Source organism: Lagopus muta, chromosome 7 (genome assembly GCF_023343835.1).
Source record: "Lagopus muta isolate bLagMut1 chromosome 7, bLagMut1 primary, whole genome shotgun sequence".
Taxonomy (NCBI): domain Eukaryota; kingdom Metazoa; phylum Chordata; class Aves; order Galliformes; family Phasianidae; genus Lagopus; species Lagopus muta.
The window spans coordinates 32,046,262-32,068,170 of record NC_064439.1 but is presented as its reverse complement, the minus strand read 5'-3'; the positions used below and the strand labels follow the sequence as shown (position 1 = coordinate 32,068,170).

Sequence of the window (21,909 nt, the reverse complement as noted above, 5' to 3'; positions counted from 1 at the left end):
ACTAAACATAACCAGTTTTTCATTAGTGTGTTGATGATTAAAAAGAAAACAGCTTTTAGCACTGGTTGTGATACTCTAGAAACAAACATTTATTGAGCTGAAATGTTCTTCACGTAGAACGTATTTATGCAAGAAACACATGCTTAGCATGTTTGTGCCGAGTTCATTGGAAACAGTGTTCAGAAACAGTTTTTTCTAAAAATATTACCAAACTACATTGGCAAAGGTTACTGGAAAGCTGGGTTATTTGCCTGAAGAGCTGAGTATGCTCTGAAGTCACTAGGAGCAGTATAAATCTTGAATGCTGAGTTATTCAGAGCACTTTTGATATCTCTTCTCCAGAATTTTTCTGCCTCTGAATTGTGCTGTTTGCCTCCTGCCATCCTGAAATGTCTCCCTGGACTGTGTAGTCTGACTGCACAAATACACCCAACAGGAATTTGTATTTATAAAGGTGACTGTAGTGTGCTCTGGAAAATGCAAAGGATGGGAGATCAAAGAATGAGCTTCAGTACTTCATATTCTTTTGAAGGAATTGGACAATTGAGAACCCAACTGTGTTATTTTTAAAAGATAAATCTAAATTCAACAGGGAAAACGAGATTTCCTACAGCGCTGTGCATTCTAACAGCAAAAATTAGGATTGAGGTGATACTAAGACAAAAAAAAATGATGCAGCTGTGATTGTGGACAAATCTTACTCTGATTCTGTCAGTACACTAGCATTTTCTAGTTGCACCCTGATTTAAGTGCTGCTGTAAGAAAATAAAAATAAAGAAATCATTAAAAATGTGTTGTATCTGTTCAAATCAAGGCCTCAGTAATCAACTTCAGACCCCCAAGGTCACTTGGTCAGCTTGTGATTACAGCAGCAACTTCAGTGCTTGGTATTGTCCTGCGGCTGTGGCAGGTCAATGGAAAAATGTTCTTTAAACACCATAAGCATCTGATTGTGCAATACCTAAATCAGTGTCATTGATTATTCACAGTGCTGGACTGCTCAAAGCTGGGGAAGTAATTAGGGCTTTTTGTGTGGATTATCCACTGAGAAAAGGTCAAATAACTACAAACAGTGCCAGAAAACAGGAGTCACCAAGGACCTCAGCCTCCGTGATCAGTTAAGAAATGCTAAAGCAGGGTTTGATAATGATGTGCTTATGCCAGGTTCTACAGAATTTGATCATTCTGTCATAGAAATCCAATGAAGAATGAGTGATGGCTACTTTTTCCTTTGAAGCTTGCTTTGGGTCCCTGATGCCCGTCAAACAAGTTTGTCAGTAAAACTCGACTGAGAAGAATTTAAAAGGCAGTTTTTGTTCCAAGGGGAAATGCGTACACATATATATGTCTGTGTGTTTGTGTGTAAGTAAATCACTGCCTACTCATTTTAGACATATAGTTTTTAATTCAGATCCAAATACTTATTGTGTTCTATTTTTTATCCTTCCTGCTGAAACATCTGCCTTCACTGATGGGCCATGTTGTACTCACTCACTGATCCCTTACTGGAATATCTTCCCTCCTTTCCAAATGGAGAGTCTGTACAAAGAACAGCCTTCTGCTAATGACTTTTCCCCTATTGAAATGTGAGAAGCAATAAAAGAAGTCCTCCGTTTTGTAACAGCATCTCCGACGTTTGCTGAGTTTACAGGGATGCTGCTACTTAGCAACACCTTGTAAATTTAATTGCTAAACCAGGGTGTACAAAGCATTCCAGTTCCATATGGGAGCCATTCCTTACAGACCTCCGTCCCTGGGAGCTCCTCATGTTGTAAATCTCTCCCACTCCTTCCGTCTCTGAATTGCACTAACACTTCGGATGATTAGGGCTGTGGCAGAGATCAACGTTTTCTCCCAGTCATTCCTTTCCATTGATCATTTAAATGAGGGATTATCCTGTTTTCCCATTTTAGCCTAGGGATCAATTGCTGAAAACAATGGATGGAATTTTGTTCAGAAAATTGGTGCATCGCAAGGAATGCATAAAGACTATCATTGTCTGCGTGCAGGGGAAAATAACTTCAAGTTTCTCAGGTCAGTGGAGAAAGTCAGTGAAAGAAGACATGCAGAAAAATAAAAAGTGAAAAAAAGAAACTGACTGCCAACAATATGTAGATTTGACCATGTAAAGGCAAGGTCATATAATTCCTGCAGTGAAAACGCAGGAAGGGAAAGCGGGACAAAGGTATTCAGATGGAAGTGTCAGGGTATTTCACAACCCTCTGGCTTTGCTGTGGATGAATATTTGAATGTGCAATGAGCCTTTAGGGTCTTTATTTTTAATGGAAATCTTATAGCACTGGCAAGTGAAGACCCACAACCCTGGGACAGGCTGAGCAGTTGGGTCACCTTGTAGGATACGGTGAGCAAAGAGAAATGAATAGTTCCTTTTGCTCTCCAAGCATCTAGGGATAGGCCTTTGGGCAGTTAGTGGGTTTTAATCCTTAGACTTATGGCTTTGGCAAAAAAAAGAGAGAACTTGTCCTGTTACAGGCAGCATTCTTAAAGCTAGTAGGGTGGTCCATCTTCATTAAAATGTCTGCTTAAATATTGCTTTCTGGAAAATCTCCATGTCACTTTCATCTCAGGATACCCATTGAACTCAAACATCAATGATGTAGAATAAACATTTCATTGCCACAAATGAAGTTAGGCCCAGCAGTGTCAGCTAGAACTGCCACTCAATTATCGCACATGTATAATAAATTTCCCAGTGCAACTCATTTGCCTTTACTGATCTTAAATTTTTTTACAGTTCTATCTTCATCACAGATCAGAGTTTGCAGGTACTCATCTTCAAAGAGCTGCATGAGGACAGATGGAGGCAGGCCGGAGGGCCAGAGGCATAGCAGAAGCCCCGTCCCATGTTAATCCACACGTGTCAGGGACCTGTGGCCCCGCAGCAGGCTTTCTATTCCAGAATGAATTTAGAATCTGCTCTGTTCTATAAGCAGTTTTTGCTGGGATTAGCAGTCTTTTATCTATTTTACATGTCACACTGATAGGGAGCTTTTAGTATGGCCATTTTGTCATCCATACACAACAAAAGGGATTATAGTTTTGCAGTTGCTGCTATTTTAGTGAGTAAAATTGGAAGCATTGCTTAACACTTTCATCAGATTTTTAAATTTTATTTCCCACCATGATTATACAGTAAAATGTTATTGTAATATATTGTAAGTTAAGGTATATATCTCTCCTATCAACAGCTGCATTCTGATTAGTAGACCAGTAAGCTTTCTTACCGTGGATTTCATGCGCACAGTTGTGTTGAGGTGTAATATATCACTGCAACAGTTTTAAACTTGGAGCAATAATGTATTCAATTAGGTTGGAAATAAAACATCTAGTTTTTCTTGCAATAAATCTTTTACTAACCCCGCTACATCACATGTTCAACAAGGAAATAATACATGTCATTCAGACTGAGGGTTATTGTAGACTGCTGAGGGAGACATGGAGTTCTGGAGGTTTCATCAGTCCTGTGAAATTCTGCAACATGGTAAGTGTACAAATTAGAAAAGGATGTAATATGTTGCTAATGACACCTCATGGGATAGTCTTTGAGTCCATATTTACTGTTATGGTCAGTAGTTTCATTTAAGCTGCAGGAGTTGAAAAGTTATACTAAAGTAGAGTGAAAACACCTCTGAGTTCATTAGATGTGGTTGTAATTTAAGCTCAGAAGGCATTTCTTTTCTTCTCTGCCATTCTTCATATTACTGGAAATATAGTGCCAGAGTTCCCAATAAAAGCATTATATGTGATCACATACCTACAGTCCCTGCAAAACACGTTTACACCTCAACATCTGTAGCAGTGCCACAGTCTGAGCAGCACCCTAATTCACCCCAGATGTCTCTTTAAAGGAAACACTGTAGTAGGGCTACTGTTTGTCATACTTTCTGGGCATTGCCTTTATTACTTTGAAAGCCTTTGATTTTTCAAGTGTCACAGACATCTACAGTCTTTCTTTTCTTTCTTTTTTTTTCTTTCTCTGTGGAGGGAAAGCCTATATCATGTGTTTAAATATGAATAGAGATTTTGGTGATATTAATCTCTGGAAATGCCAATTGTTGACTATATATCAACCCCTATCCATCAGCTGCATTGCATAGCAAGGATTTCATTACAGGCAGGCTCAGTGAAGCAGAGGGCTGAGCACCAGCACATATTCTCAAGCTGGTGTTGTACTGACTATTGCTAAGAATGCTCTCATAGAATGCCAGAGCTCTTTATCTTCTTCAGCCAGAGTTTAACCAGTTCAGAAGTGTGCCAGATAACTTGCAATATTTGGTGATGAATGTGACTGTTTTAACAGGTCCCCAAACATCTCTCCCTTACATATAGAATGGCATGGACAAGAGGCTCAGCAGCCTTCCCAGTATTGCTGGACATGGGAGATGAGCCAAACAGATCTGTAGGGATCTACAGGACTGTAAGCGGGAGAAGAGCTGAAAACAAAGCATGTTCCTGGAGAAGAGATTTCCCAGGATCAGAACTTTAAAGACATGTAGGTTTAACCAGCCATATTTACATCTACACAGATCTGACTCATGTTATAATTACTTTAGAAACTCTATCCCACTGTCCATAGGGACCATGGTCAACATCAGGATACCTCAAAATCACAGAATGGTTGAGGTTGGGAGAGATGTCTGGAGATCATCTAATCCAATCCTCTTGTTCAGAACTGGGTCAGGTGGAGTAGGTTCCTCACAGAATCACAGAATTGTAGGGGTTGAAAGGGACCTCAGGATATCACCTTGTTCAACTCCGCTGCTAAAGCAGATTCCCTACAGCAGGTTATACAGGAAATCTTCCAGGCAGGTTTTGAATATCTCCAGAGGAAACTCCACAACATCTCTGGGCAGCTTGTTCCAGTGTTCTGTCATACTCACAGTAAAGTTTTTTCTCATGTTCGTATGTAACTTCCTGCGTTCCAGTTTGTGTCTAGTGCTCCTTGTTCTGTTGCTGGGCACCACTGACAAGAACATGGCCCCATTCTCTTGACACTTGCCCTGTAGATATTTATAAGCAATGATAAGATTCTGCTTCAGTCTTCTTTCCTCCAGGTAGAACAGACCCAGATCTCTCAGCCTTTCCTCATAATGGAGAAGTTCCAGGTCTCTTATAATCTCTGTGGCCCTCCGCTGGACTCTCCAGAAGTCCCCTGTCTTCCTTGAACTGCGGAGCCCAGAAATAGACACAGTACTTCAGAAGTGGTTTTACCAGGGCAGAGAAGAGGGGGAGGATCACCTCCCTCAACCTGCTGGCCACTCTTCTTTTGATACATTCCAGGATACCCTTGGCCTTCTGAGCCACAAAAGCATACTGCTGGTTCACAGTCAACCTGTTGACCACCAGGACAACCAAGTCCTTTTCTGCAGAACTCCTCTCCAGCAGGTCAGCCCCCAGCATGATGCATGAGATTATTCTTCTCCAGGTGTAGGACTCCACACTTGCCCAGCCCAAGAGTGGGCACACCACTTTAGGTGTGGCCTTACCAGTGTTGAGTAGAGAGGAGGGATCTCCTCACTTGTCCTGCTGGCAATGATCTTCCTAATGCAACCCAGGATGCTGTTGGCCCCAGTGTACATTTCTGGCTCACATTCAGCTTGGTGTTCTCTGAGACCCTGAGGGCTTTTTCAGCAAAGCTGCTTTGTGGCTGGTTGGCCCTCAGCGTGTACAAGTGTGTGAGGTTATTGGTCCCCAGGTGCAGGAATTGTACTTCCTCTGGCAGAATCGCAGGACTTTGCACTTCCCCTCCAGATGCATCCTTTTAAGCCTAGCAGTTCAGGGTTTCCAATCCACCTCATGGCTCACTTCTCTAGTCTGTACTTCATCAGTTTGTGGTTCTTGCAAACAAATTTCTCTGATACTTTGGCAATATTTAAGATGCGTGTTACATAAAAAGCACTCATCTGTGTTCTGTGCATGCTGTAGCATTTGGCCATCTCAAAGAACAACAGTAATATTTTAATTAATAGATTATATATGTGAAATATACATAGAATTAGGCATTGTGTGAATGTGAAACCTGTGACCTCCTTGGAACAAAGAACATGCAAAGCTACAATATGTATTTGTATGGGAACTGCTGAATCATGGCCTGAACCTCTGATTGATCGCCTGAGACGAGCAATGTGTCAGCCATGGGACACAGGTGAAGGCAATTCACCTGTGCTGCTGGAAGGGGTGGAGCCTGGCTCCTACACCCATTTAAAAGCTGACTAGCAGGGGGGGAAGGTTCTCTTCTTTAGATCCCCTCTGCTGGAGTTTTGTAAGTGAGCTCAGGATATGGGTAAGCTTTTTATCTATTCTCTTTTTGTTATTGTAATCTGCTTTGCTAAACTCTTTTGTTTATTTTGTAATTTTAATGTCTTAATATTTATTGATTATACAGTATTTAAAGCATGTAGAATTTTTTTTTCATCCTTCTAGCCTCATTTTTAACTGTCTTCTTCCACAGAGATCAGAGAAATAATCTATGCAAGGCATTAACAAAAGCAGTGCATTTGGTAATTTTATGTACAATTTAAAAGTTGTGTAAGATTTTGCAACATTATTCACGATTCAATTCTTAATTTGAAAAATCACAGATGCTAAAATCAAATTTAAGCTCCCATTTAGGAATACCAAACTGAAAACTGTATGAGTGGATGAAAAAGTGAATACAATGATTGCACCAAAATACTGCGGAGGAAGTTCTTTATTTCTTTCCTGTATGATGCCTCTCAGTGGGGTATTTCTAAAGACTTGTGGTTTGAATTTCATGGAATACAGTCAAGAGAGAAGACGGGGAGGAACCAAGGGGAAGAGGCTGAGCTGACAGTGCAGTTTCTTTACAGTGACAACCACATGTATTCATAAATATTTTACAAGTGCAGCTTTCATACTAGTAAATTTAACTGCCATGTTAATGCAGCATGTGAGTTTATAACCTGGACATTTGCATGTAATGAATATCCAGTATTCTGCAGATGATGACAAGTAAAAGGTTTGTATTTTGAAGGTTTCCCTTCTGTAGAGTGCTTTCTAACTGTACGACTGTGTTATATGGCAGCTGTTCTTCTTGTATAATACTATGAGTCATCAATTACTAATTCTGCTGAAAGATGTCACATATATGCACTTGATGACATATTCCATGCTGTCCAAGAATGGGGTAGATGTTTTTGTATCCAAGAACACTGTAGAATCATTTCAGGAGAGCTGCAGAAAAAGCTGCGTGCTTTTTACGTTTGTTTCATTTAGCTATTAACGCTACACAGCTTCTAAAATGAAAATGATGAAAGTAAATGTCCTAATCAGAGCCAATTATGACCAATGTGACTGCTGCTAACAATCAGAAATATTATCAGGATTACAAATGACACTGTTCAGCATTAAGATTGCTTTCTATAAGTCAACATTAAAATTAGTGGTCATTTGGAAAGCTCAGATATTTCAGCAATGGATCTTTCTGCTTATTTGGATAAAACAGAAAGAATGGCAAGTAGAATTCTAAAAAGATGACATTGCTTAAGGGCAGAGCAGAGCTGAAAAAATGTACATGGTCTGGAAATATGCGATGTCCATCTAACTACACTGGACTTGGAGAGGGCAAATGCCATGATCACTCTATAGAGTAGAGGTGCCTTGTATTGAATTCCTTCACCTACCTTCTGGACTCTGACATTATAATGACAGAAATGAGGAAAAAGTCAAGGGGAAGGCAATAAAACTTCTAAGCTGGTGTGAAATCTGGTTTGCCCTGATCCTATATTTAAACTTCTTTTAATCTTTCTCATGTATTACATGTTTGGCTGCAAAACCAGCCCCATCTCACTTGCTGTCACGTCAAGAGAAGACTAAGCCAGAGGCAGAGGATGTGGTTTGATTAAGATTGTCTTACCAGCAGCCTCTGCTGATGGCAGTTTAAAGAACTTTTGCGGAGAACTTTTCCATCTCTGACATATTCCTCAAGCAAAGTCAATGAGCACAATGCAAGTCCCTATATGCATGTCTCTCTACAAGCCAAAGGGAATTTATCCTCATGGACAAATGCTTCTAAAAACCAGTCTGCCAGCAAGGCTAACAGCTTGCTTTTTGACTGTTTTCTTCTAGAATCCAATCCAACAGATATGCACCAGTCTGATCCGTCCTACAGCAAGTGGTTAGGTGGTGCTTGTTAGATGAAATCACATTTTTCAGCTAAACAAGCTACGTACTACAAAATTCTTTTTTCACTTTTGTACACAAAAACCACATTTCTCTGCAGGCTACTATAATCAAAATCACTTTGGATTTGCTCGTATAGATGACTTTCATCTGAAGAGTAAGATCCAACAAATTGCAGATCCTTCTTTCAATTGTTTCTAACAAGAGGAATAGAAGCAGTCAGGTGTTTGCTACAGTAACTCAGGGAAATTGCTTTAAAACTGATTGAATCAATTTCCCTTTATCTTGTTACCTCCAACCTGAGCAATTTTAAAGAATTCTAGACAAGAAACTGCAATCCATGACTGACATTATATCCATACATTGCTCTCTTTCTTTCTGTTCCCAAAGTTCTGTAGCATGTCCTGCTGGGCTGAACCTAACAAGATGGGGATGGGCCCCCAGAGAGGGCGTCCCTGCATGCAGGAATGTGAATTTCAGCAGTTGCCTGTAAGAGCTCTACTTTTATTGTCCATTTTGCACTGTGTGTATCTGTTTAATTGCTTGTCTTCTAGGTGTAAGAACAAAAGACTGTAAAACATATTTAGTGCCTGCTATCTTACAAATGCAATTAGATATAGCTGTTAGGAGGCAGTGAGCAATCCATAGGTCTTCCATTAACACATGCTTATGTCAGGTACTCCCTAAGTGTGCTGATGAGTTTAAAAAACAGAATGGTAAAAAATACGTAGCATATTCTTGATTCTCCCTTGTCTTCTGTGCCTAGACTTTCAAAAATTGGACTTCTTAGCACATAGGATACATTCAATAATATATTGCTGTGTCATTTAAATGACCATAAAAATATTGCATTAGTCAGTCTCTAGCTTAAAGAGCATGTCTCCAAATATTCCAGGAGTGGAGGAGAAATGTTGTAGCTGAATGGCCTTCCTAATCCCCCCAAAATATCCTCCTGCTCTATTTTTTTTCTAAAACCTTTTGGAAAACCTTTCTGGATTTGATTTATTTTTCATCGCAGTCACAGATAGATACAGGCAATAAGCAATACGCCCTCTGCTTGCTCCTTTCCAATCTTGTATGCAGAGTTATTAATCTTCATAATGTTTCTCAGACAGGTCTTTGTTCCCTAATGACTCCAGGTACACCTTTGGGCATATTGGTAGGCAAAAATCCTGGTATTTCTCAGGACAGACTTCCCATAGTTCAGTTTATGAACTAAGTTCTGAATGTTTACGTAGGCACCGATTCAAATTTGGACCTAAATGTTTAAAAGTAGCAGGCAGCCACTGCCTTCGGTGTTGCATTGTTTTAGATGTGTTTTAGGCACTTAAGATCTTAAGTTCTGCTATAATTCAATGTCACTAAAGTTGCTTAAGTCCATTTTTAAAGTTGAACTTAGTCATGCCAATCATTTACACTAAAGCTGTACATGAATCAATGCCAAATCCTTTCTAAAATGGTACAGATATAAGTACAGGCCATGCTGCCAATCTCCAGGCTTCTAGTGATTTTGTTTTTCAGAAAAATACCTTCCAAATGTGTCACTGCATTATAAATAAGCCATATAATTTACAGTAACATATATCACTAAGATCTAATGCATCATTGCATCAGATGGCCATTATGCAAGGTCAGCTAGCTGTACAAATTTACAAGGTTTCTGTTCCTCTTCTGAAGTACCGATACTGGTCTGTAACAAAGAAGCAGCAAAATGTGTCTGGGTAGTAAAGATGGTTCAAAATGATGTGAATAGTTCAGTGTTTAAAAAGGAGACTATGGTGTCCATTTAAAGAAGATCAAATGACTGCAGGATGATTGTCTTATCAGCTTTGTTTCAAGACAATGATTTTGCATCTAGAAGCATAAGTTGTGCTAACTAATAAGCAGACTTGGAGAATATTTTAAAACAGATAACATTGAAACATAGGTTCTGCTTACTCTATTTAAACTAATTTGGCATGAAGAATTTTCAGCAATGCACTGTAAGAAAAAAACTTTGGTCTTTGAATTTATGAAAGGGTAAGCATGAAATTTTTTACCTTCTAAGAATACTTTAAAGTTGTACTGTCTATTTCCTTTTGTATTAACCAATGATCACAGAGCAAGCAGGGGAAAGCAACATAAATATTATTTTCATGTGGACAACTAATTACATTTAAAGACAAAATTGTACACAGAATTTTAAAAATTTATCTAAATTAAAAAATATATCTAATTTATCATACCATCTCATAATGACAATAGGAATAGAAAAAATACATTTCTTGTCATGGGCACAGTAGAATGTGGTCAGGCAGGAGCTATCACAAAAACAGGTGGCAATTTTATTAAAATTACAGATAATATGTTCAACTTCAAACACAGAACCTGAGAGCAATTCCTGCAGGCAGCTGCTGTCCACGGCTTTCTGCAATGGTGTCGCTTTAGCAGGACCACATGACAACATGGTGTTGTTGGTGCTATGTGTTTTCATCTATGTACGTACACAATACTTTATGATTTGGTTTCAACCTTACTTGAAATGAGTAAATATTTTTCAGACACTTATCCTTGAAGATCTCATGAAAATATGAAGATGAGTAGGGGTGGAGATCCCATACATTCTGGATGAAGAGCACGCTGAAGAGTGAATACAAGAGTTGTATGGCATAAGGGACTCCACACTGGACACAGCAAGATCTTTCATACGTGTTCAGAGCTCATAGCAGATTCTTGTCTTGTGGTTGGCTGGTTTCAGTAGTTCAAGTTCTCAAACATTAAATATTTAGAAAGCACAGTAATAGATTTTGAAGAAGAATAGAGTAAATCTAAGTAACTACCTGCCCTCCCATGTCCTTTCAAGATCCACATGATGCAGAGTCCATTGCTCGGGAGCCTCTCCAGCCCAGTCAGGTCATCAGGCTGGCAGCACTTCCCACTTGCCTGTGAGCAGGTTTACTCTTTGGCACCCAGTGCCCAGTCACTGAGATATTCCTTACCATGAAAGTGAATCACCATCTTTTTTCCTTAACTTTCCCCAACAGATCACTTTAAAAAAAGAGACAAGTCTGTGTATACAGAATTTTTAATTTATCACTGGTGACTATTTATTGCCCTTAAAATTCTACAATGGCAGTCTCTTAACACATAATAGTTGGAGATTTCCTTTCATCAAGAAAGAAAAATGACCATAAATGGTTCTGTTTCTTTAAAACTACTGTGGTATTTGACTGTTGCATTTCACAGGCATGAAGAAGCATATTTTAAACAAAAATAATAATATACTCTGATGAAATATTTCCGTGTGTGTGTTTAAAGTCTGTGACATGAACTCCATGATCTGCAAGACCTTGCCTGGGAGATCACAGATTCACCACTACTTTACTGTTTGACACTGCTGTTCTTTCTCAACTGCTGAAATGCAGCAGTCCCTGCCTGGAGTATTATTTAGAGTACTTTAAATCAGGAACTAATCTGTGCAACAGAAATGTCATCACGATTTGTTTTATTTGGGATGATCATAATGCCAAAAGATAAAACTTCTTCATAAGAATATATATCACACTTTAGAATGTGTGCATTATGGAAACATGTGGTTGGTACCCACAGGAGAATGAACTTAATAATTTAAAAAAAAAAAGCTTAGCTGTAAACATGGAAATCCTTTAATTTACTTGTATGATATAACGTACCTCTTAGCTGCCTTTCAGCTCTTCAGCTGGAATTTGATGCAGAATCCAGCAGGTAACAGGGGACTCTGCCCATGTTTAAGTCCCTTTTGTGAGGGTGATCAAAAGTTAAAAAGATTGCAATTAAGATCTCATGATATGATCTGAAGATATGTGAGAGTGTCTTTAGAACAACAGTTTTGCAAAGCTGCTGGATGCCTCTGTTCCTAGGTGTTCATGATCATCTTCATGGTTCCTGCATCGCAGTGGGGTGAGTGCTGTAGATAAGATTGCAAGTATATAAGGTACTGCTATTTATATGCACCCTGTGTTGTCTTATTATAGGTGCATGTAACTTCTTACTAAGCTAGGGGAAAAGAAATGCCAGCATTACTCCTTAGTCCTATTAATTAGTATGAGAGAATGAATTAGTTATATTTATTAAAGTCTGAACCTCTGCAAGAAGGTTTTCTTTCAGCGTGCTTGATATGAATAAAATTAATGGGACAGTATATTAAACAAACTAATATTTGGAGATAATTTTATAATTTTCAGTACACATTTCAAGCGAACTCTCACAGCTCTCATCTTCATCAACAGTGTGATGTCCTTGGCTGAAGCGAAGAAACAGCTGCTCAGTGTACTTTATTTTAGAATTAATGATTGACTTTTACCTCCCTACTCTTGTTCCCAGCGGTGGAATAACACTTTCCCTAGAATTTTTCAGTGTTTATCTTATTGCTTAGGATAGTTAAAATGGAAATGCCTTTTTCTCTTGTGAGCTCAAGGTCCCAGTCAGGTTGGTTCAAACCAGACTATATTTCATGCAACAAAATATATGGGACCAAAATCAATGTTTAAGGATTGCTATTAATATTAACTATCATTCATACCTTTATTAATTACCTCTTCCTCTTCAATACATTTAAAGGAAATGACCACATTTGAATAGATTTCCCTGCTCCACTCTCCTTTGTTTGTCATATCTCTGCAACTTTGCAGCCTCGGCAGCAGGGCAAGGACAGGAATCCTGCCAAGGAGCACTGGGATAATTGGAGGTGCTGAAAGGGAGAAGAAAGGTTGCACCATGTCCAAGTCATGCTGCTCCCTCCTTTCCATCTTCATTGCTCAATATACTTTTCTGCTTACTGGTTTGTAAAGGAGAGGATCTCCTCATGAAGAAAGTTTTCAAGTGGAAAGCTACGCCAAGCAATTTCTTCAGACTCAGACTGCGTTTCATTTACAGAAATGCCAAGGTTGCTATTGCATCAATACTTCTCAGTAGTTCACTTTATTAGGCCCCACCTGCAAAATAGAAAGGAATAAGATTATTGAAGAAAGCTTGCTCTCACTTGACAGGTTTTCAAGTAACAGATCTAATTATCATGCCATAAACTGACAATTTCATGGGATAATCCTCTGATAAATACTGTGTTAAAGCCAACACATTTTCTCATTATGGCAATTGGAATGGAAAAAGTATTTTCCTTGCCAAGGGCACAGTAGAATGTGGTCAGGCAGGAGCTATCACAAAAACAGGTGGCAATTTTATTAAAATTACAGATAATATGTTCAACTTCAAACACAGAACCTGAGAGCAATTCCTGCAGGCAGCTGCTGTCCACGGCTTTCTGCAATGGTGTCGCTTTAGCAGGACCACATGACAACATGGTGTTGTTGGTGCTATGTGTTTTCATCTATGTACGTACACAATACTTTATGATTTGGTTTCAACCTTACTTGAAATGAGTAAATATTTTTCAGACACTTATCCTTGAAGATCTCATGAAAATATGAAGATGAGTAGGGGTGGAGATCCCATACATTCCGGATGAAGAGCACACTGAAGAGTGAATACAAGAGTTGTATGGCATAAGGGACTCCACACTGGACACAGCAAGATCTTTCATACGTGCTCAGAGCTCATAGCAGATTCTTGTCTTGTGGTTGGCTGGTTTCAGTAGTTCAAGTTCTCAAACATTAAATATTTAGAAAGCACAGTAATAGATTTTGAAGAAGAATAGAGTAAATCTAAGTAACTACCTGCCCTCCCATGTCCTTTCAAGATCCACATGATGCAGAGTCCATTGCTCGGAAGCCTCTCCAGCCCAGTCAGGTCATCAGGCTGGCAGCACTTCCCACTTGCCTGTGAGCAGGTTTACTCTTTGGCACCCAATACCCAGTCACTGAGATATTCCTTACCATGAAAGCAAATCATCATCCTTTCTCTTCATCTGTCTTCTTCGACTTAGGAGTATCTAGAACTAAATGTCCAGCTTGATACCATTATTTGCTCTCTTTTCTAGAAAGCTGGCAATACGCATGGATTGTGTGATGAAAGCACTGCGCTTATTGGCACTCCGTTCTCACCATGTATAGCCAAACAGGTTACAGGAATTCCCCTTGTTAAAAATGTGTGTATCTGGTTCTTCTCCTATAGCCCTGCTTTCAGAAAAGCCATCTACTAAAGATTTTCGTTTGTTAATGTCAAGAAATAAACAAAATGCTACCTGTAGAGGTGACAGATATTGATAGAAAAAGGGCAATATTCTGGGAGATATAACGTTAGAACTGCAGGAGGCAATAACACAGGAAACAAAAAAATTTTTGCCACAGACTTCCTGAAGTGATGCAGTCTGAATCTTCTCCAATGCCAACTCCAGCATCTGCTAGTATTTGTATGATATGGAACTTTTTAAATGAAACGTCAGCAGTGTTTTAAAGGACTACGTGTGAACATGGTCTCCTCTGTTGTTATTGCTGTCCAATTGTGCTGCTTTTGTTGAAGAAGCTCAAGGAGGACCTGGCCACACAGGTTTTAATCTGAAGGTGTAGGCTGTTGAACAGGACTGTGCTGTGAAACACTGATTAACTGTATATATTTAAAACTGTAATACTATTCTAGTTCTGAAGTATCTGACCCTCAGTCTGTTTACTTTTGGATACATCACTTGTGGTTTCTCTGTGAAACAATATACCTGCCTGTGAATTGGTATTATTAATACGTAATTCACAACGGTTGGTTAGTTTAATTATATTATTGTTGGTGAGCAAAGATTTATTGGGCAATTTGAGAAAGCATCAATACTTTTTAACCACACAGCACTCATATAAGCCAATTTTTATATTCAGAGCCATGTCCCATCAGGACAAGAATGTGAAAATGAATTCAGATGTCATGCTGTTGGTATGGCTCAAATGAGGAGTGTTCTAACTTCTCACAAAGCCAGCTGGATAACTGCAAGGTGCAGGTGTTTCCAAGAATACCTGGCATGGCTTATGAACACCAGACTATTTAGCCTCAGGCTTCCTGACCAAAATAGTCTCCTAATACTATGTCAAGATGAGAAACACATCAACTCATAGAATAATTCTTAAATGTTACTATGTCAGAATGCGGCAACTTCTTGAAGAAGTTACTGATAGCTGAAGTGGAGAAAGAAAAATACCGAGAGAAGGTTACTGTATATAAGCATGTCAAGTGTCAATCTTATATACATAAGGCATTCCTTTGGATCGTTTCTCTACAGTAAGTTGGCAGTGCTTCTGGACTGAGAACTGTATTTTCCTGTTGCTAGCTGTTGCCATGAGTTTACTGGAAGCACTGACTCATGCTTAATTAGTGGTGCCTCGGGTTACTTTTATACTGTTTTTATGTATTTGTAGCATATGCTATTTTTAAGGTACATAAAATTCTTCCAAATATGTCATTTTGTAATATGGCATAATGATTTTTAAGATTCTGAAATTCAAAGAAAATATCTTTTCAATATCTTTTTTTGACTTAATTCCAAGCAGACAAATCTATGGATGATAAGCTTTCTTCGTGTAAGTCAGTTAATCAAGTAATGGATTGGCTATTATCTAATACATGGATTTGGCTCCACACCTAAATTTCCCAGAGATAATGAAATGATACCTACTAATATGATTGCACAGCTCTTCATACTGAAAAACAAAGCAACGTGTTTTTTTCCATCTGAAGGGAGAGCAGGAAAGTATTCATGTCTTAAATCCATGACAAATCTCAGTGGAAAACATCTTTGCTTGTAGTGTTTGTTCACCACATGGTGCACGCCTGAGAGAGTGTTAAATCAGCAAAACTGCTGAATTTAAAATGTAGGGAACATTTATCTGCCTCTGAATTCAGTTATGCTATGTGCAAAGATCCTGAATAGAATCTGATAGTGTAACAGCAATGTGGAATTGCATATTAAACATACCTAACCTGTCATTAAAAACCTCTAATTACAGCCATCAGATGAGTCCCTGTGCTGCTACTTGTCATGTTACTCGTATATATCATTTTAATGGAAGAAGATAGTATTTCTGATTATGTCGCTTAATGTACAATATATGAAAGTTATGGGCCTGAACCTGTTCCCATGGAGGTCAATGACAGTTTTGCCATTGTCTTCAATTAGAGCAGGATGTGGCTTTATGACACTAGAGTTTCATTTGCATTAATTAATTTACTTAGTAGGTAATGAAAAACTTGAAAAAAAACAGCCCTCTGGCTCATGACTCTGGCATAGTGCTTAATACTTTCATTAGGAATAATTGCACTGATAAACTTTTAAGCAGAAGCAGTTAAGATGGATCAGTGTATGGGGCAAAATCAAGCTTATCAGCAGTTGACTGAGCCTGCCTTCTATGTTCCATGCTCGTTTGCTTTTATTCTTCTCTGACTGGGGTGTAGAATCTTTAATGGTTAGTAGTGTAGATGAAAGTGCAATATCTTCAAACTTTGGGGATTTATATACTTCATATATCATGAAGGTATTGGCTCAGCAAATTCCATAGAACTGGTAGATGAGTTTTTGTGTCTGAAAACTCACTGGGGAAGGCAAGAACAGATAGGTAATGAGGTACAGTGGTTTTTTCACATCATGGTTGAAGCTGGAGCAACATATGTGGGAGAATCCATATAGATATTGCTAAAAGCAAACACAGCTCTTTGGAACTAAACTTCTATAGCGTGCTTTGATTTCTAAAATTAAAAATAATACATCAGCCTCCCAAGTTTTTTATTTTTTAAGCTGCTAACAGCATCTGTTATGCTAGCAGCAGGCTTATGTCTGAGAAAAACAAGAGGCTGTAAAAATGATGATGGAACCAAACTGGCAGGAATGCACTATGACAACCAGTCAGCCATAGGGGATGTATATGACTTTCAGTCTGGGACTGAAGAACTAGAAGGAATCCATACATACCACCTTGCACAGAAAGGTTAGGAATCAAATGATCTTCCAGTGAGCTGCCAGAGGACTTCGTTGTCACTTGCTGAAGGAGTGGGATGTGGATTTCTGTGAACTGGTTGAGTTTAGCATTCTGCCACATAATTTCTGCGTTACCTTGGCAAAATGACTTCTACTTCTGGGTGCTATTTCTACAGCCTGGGGACAATGACTCTTCTTTACCTTGTAAGGTTTTTGGTTGTGTTGGTTTTGTAAGGTATTTGGCTACTCATGTGTTGAGAACCATGAAGTATCCAGATCAATTGAAAACCCGTCAGTCAGAGCTTGAAAACGCATCAGTCTCTGTATTTGGAGCTTTTTATTAAATTAATAATAAAAAAAAAAACTGAGAAAATATTAACTTGGGGTCTGCTTGCCTCCTTTAGCATATTGCTGTGACTGCCTTGGAATATTTTTAGCCAGGCAAGCTGTAGTTCACGGACATTATTGTAGAAATACTTGCTGAGAAAAGCTGTTTTATTAATTGGGTAGTCTCACTGTAAACCATGTGATATCCCAGAAGACACTTTATAAATAAAGTATATTTGCATCAGGAGTTTTTCAAGGTTCTCCATTTTACAAAATAATAATTCACAGCATAAACTAAATCCATCATGGTGAAGTTTATCAGTTGAGCACTTTAATAAAACAGGAATAAATGCAGTTTCTAGAGGAGACAACAAATGCTTCTTATTTGGCATGATACTTTACATATTTACATATCGTTTTAAATAAAGTAATTGATGATATTCCTCTTCTAAAGAAAAGGAGTTTGCATGGCAGGAAATGAGCCTATACATCTGCCTAACTTTGATCAGCCCTGAAGATGATTTTCATCTATGTTTCCCAGAAACAGTGATGAATTCAGACTGCAGGAACAGCTATTTCATTTGAAATTTTATGATATTTTCCTGATTTGTTGCTGCTTGTGGCAACCCCCTAGGAGTAGAAAAAAGAAAAGCAAAAAAAAAACCCAACAACTAAGAGTGTAGCAAGGAAAAATGCTGAGTTAAGCACACTCAGGTAAAAGTTCATTCATGCTGTTTAAAAACCAAAGGCGGAAAGCTAATGCCTACGCATATGATAAAATAATATTTGTTAGTTAGACCACAGTTTGTCAGATATTCATTTTTTTTAGGCTGATGGAAGCACTCTGAGAGTACATTTAACTTTTTAAAAATAAAAAATAACACATTAGCACCTTTTAAGTTTTTAAACTCAGCTTACTACCTCACCAGCATTTGGTGGAAGGCTCTCAGCTCTTTGAGTGATTTTTAACAGTGCGTTTCTTTGGGAAATCCCACTTGTTTGGGGAATTCTATGCCCTTGTTTCCGTTGAAAGACTGACAATTCAGAGGCTGCCAGTCATAATTCTGTAGCTTCTTACAGGAATTTTATTTAGATTGTACTCTGATTTTGTTTCAGTTCAGTTTTAAACCAAAGTAACTCTTTTATTTCCCCTGTGATGGGAAACTGAGCATTACAGAAAGGTTTTGCAACTCTTTGGAAACTCCTTTTTTCCAGAAAATGTGTTATGCTACTTCTACAATCTACAGATGAAGAAACTTCAAGAGGGGGATTGCCCTGCTGTTCATAAAGCATGTGTTATCAGCAGAGAGGAACACTTAAGCTGGCTTAAGGCTTCTGACAATTACAGTCCATTTTACTCTGAACCTCCAAAGGGACAAGTTTTGTTTGATTACCCAAGGAAACATGTCCTGCTATTTTCTCCCTAAAATCTAATTGCTAATATCAAACAAATCTGATATAGAGATAGAGCCTTCTGGTATCAACTTCTTAAAAACTTCTTGAAAAACAGATGCTGGATGAAGGACAGAGTCAAGATAATGATGCCATCAAGAGGACTGCCACATAGGCTGAGCAAGTAACTATTCACTCTGGGCTGCAGGCTGGACAACCAACAGAGGTGTGTTGCCAGTCCAAACTGCACCGCAATTCCTCCAAATTAACCATAGAAAATGCTGCTTCCTCCTTGTTGAAAGAATAAGAAGCCTGGAAGGAAAAAAAGAAGGCAGGGGCTCAGATGAAGCTGGGCATCTTATGGCACACGGGGGCTCAACAGGTATTATTGAAGTAGGAAAGTGATAAAGAATATTAATAAAGAATTAAAGGAAAAGTACTTTACATTAATATATATAGTTACTGATGGTATAACTTGTTTAAAACATGAGTGGATCCATTATATCATAGTAAAAGGGAAAAAGAACTAAGAAGAACACTGAAAGTTACTATCCTGGTTACCTAAATTTTCTTCCACCTAATTTCTGAAGAATGAGGGAAAAAACTGCTTTTACTTTTGGCACAAGGAGACTATAATAGGACATGTTTACTCACCTGTGATTTATTAAGACTCTAAATTACTCCAAATTATTCATTTGTTATCAAGGTTTTAAAGGGGACAAAAAAAGTTCATGTAAAACATTTACTATTATGTCAAAAAGAACTTTTTTTCTCTACTTTCTTCTTATCATTATCTTCACATCATGCTCAGCAGTAAAAGATCCATGAGGCCATCTCTACACATCTTGGAGAAGAAAAATGGGGAGAGGAAGGCTCTTCTTTCTTTTGACATTTCTTCTTAAGATGTCTAAGAGCAAAAGGCTAGGTACAAATAGGAACAAATGGATTTAGCAAGAGCTGAAATCTTGCAACTCTTATTCAGCTAGCTATCTCTGTACTTCATTGGAGTTATTTGCACAATGAACAGTGGTGGTCTTTTTTTGCGAGGCTTGGGGAGTTATCTTTGGCTCACTTTAGTAGGTTTTAGCAAGACAAAATGTCCACTGAAATCTTATCCTTGTGCCAAAACCAACTTTCAGGATGTTCAGTATGAACCAACTCAGATGGAAAGTCACCTCAAAACAGGATCTTAGTGAAACTCTGAGCACGGTGCTATAAAAACTAACGGGTGCTCAGGTAAAAAGAAATGCTTATGCAAAACTGTTCCCTACAACATGTCGTGTTTAGAAAACATCACTCAAAATTATATTTACTATCCCATAGTTTTGATTGCATAAACACCAGTCTTTCTTTTCATAGATAATTCTTAGTTAGGCAAAATTAGACACTGCTGAAATGTCTTAGAGTATAAATAATGATGAATGATGCCTTCGTTAGTCCTTATTTGAAGTTATGGAGACTTCAGCATTTAGAAAGCCACAAACAGTTGTGAATAACCAGCAACAAAACACCAATAGTCCTGAAGCTTAAGCGCTTAGTCATGATATGGCCCATAGTAAATGACCCAGGGAAATCAGTCCCATTCTTTTCCATATCAGTACCTCCCTGTGATCTTCAAGCTAGGAAAATATGGAAAGGGAAGGGAATGACTTGCATTTCTTGACATGTGCTCTACACCTGTTGGAAAGTGCTGTCCTCGTGCTGAGGTCCCAAATCATTTCAGATTTAAAGGAAGCAACATTGAGAGCAGCACAGCACAAACTCGGGAAGTAACTAATCTGGCAGATCACCTTCACATGAGAAGTACATCAGTTTTGTAATTGAACATATACAATGGTAACACCAAGGCCTTCAAACTACGTAGAAAAAAAAGTTGTTGTAGCTATTTTCATCATGAAACTAATATATAAACAAACCTTTGGTATTCAAAACTTCTATCATTTTTTCCACAACTGAACAAAAAATAGTCAGTGCAACCCAACTGTGTGTGTAACACTTGAAAGCTTCAAAGATTTTCTAAATAAGATGCCAGTAAAAGGACAGCAAAGTACGAAACCTTCATGAAGATGGATGGTGAGTAGAGGAGTTGTTACCCCAAGGATTAGCTCTTATTATGCCTCAAAGTTAATTTAGAAACTTATTCTTCAAACAACTGCTGCGATATCCTGAATATATCTCTGACTGTGAGTAAATCATTTTAACTGGAGCAGTAGTAGTAAATCCTAACAAAACATTAATTATGTTTTGCTACAGGGCAAAGGGTACAAAATATGTTTTTCCTCTTTTAGAGACACCACAGCTTTTCTTCAGTGCAGTGACCGCAGCCAAAATGCATAGAGTTGCCATATTTAGTGCACTGTCTTTCAATAGCACAATTTTCCGATATTTTTTTGTTTAAGCCAGAAGTTTCTGAGTTTCTTTGTAAGGAAAGTGCTTCTGCAAAGATAGTCTGTTCTCCTTGCATTTGACAACTAGATACGCATGCCAGAAATCTTTGCCAGACACTGCTTAATGTGATTAAATAATTAAAAAATATAAATATTCCAATTATTGACTAGCTATTTTCTTTCAAAACTGCTAAAAGAAGACTGACAAGCAACAAGGGATGAACAGATAAAAATACAGCATAGCCTCAACAAGCCTGCTGCCTGCCTTGAAACAGTGCAGGGAGCATGCACTGCAATCCAATTATTTTCTACTAAAAGACATGTATAGAACTAGCAGCAGCTGCACATAGGTTCAATCTGCTTCTTACTCTGGAATCTAAGTTTTAAAAGCATGCCTGGAGTGAAGCAGAAGCTTTTGTGGAAAAATGCTGGATTTCCCAGTACACTGAATGTGCCAAATTTCTTCATGGAGGCAAGGTGGTGGTGATATTGCTCTGGAATGGGAAATTTTATTCCTTCTGCAGTTGTTTTAGTACAGGCTCTCTGCAGATTCAGCTAGGCTTCTCATCATGAATTCCCTGTTTTCATAGCTCTCCCCACAAGGAAAGACAATAAACCTGTGTGCATTCCCTGTGGCTCTGCTACCCAAACATCAAGAATCCCTGATCTACGAGCTTGATTAAGCAAGACAGTAGGTCTGGTTTAGATGAGGTATAAGCTGTGGAATTCTCAGAAAACAGGCTGAAATGGCTGTGAAGCCAGACATGTTTCAAT

General features: G+C 38.4%; 1 long non-coding RNA gene across 2 annotated transcripts; it reads left to right on the top strand.

Moving 5' to 3' along the window:
- The first annotated feature begins 6,260 nt into the window (after positions 1–6,260).
- LOC125696003 (uncharacterized) lies at positions 6,261–14,019 on the top strand. Of its 2 annotated transcripts, none has more exons than XR_007378142.1 (3): positions 6,261–6,304; positions 8,554–8,652; positions 13,575–14,019. It is a non-coding gene; the product is annotated as an uncharacterized LOC125696003 (long non-coding RNA). The 2 variants fall into 2 exon arrangements; XR_007378141.1 differs by lacking the exon at positions 13,575–14,019 and adding an exon at positions 10,704–11,703.
- The last annotated feature ends 7,890 nt before the right edge of the window (positions 14,020–21,909 follow it).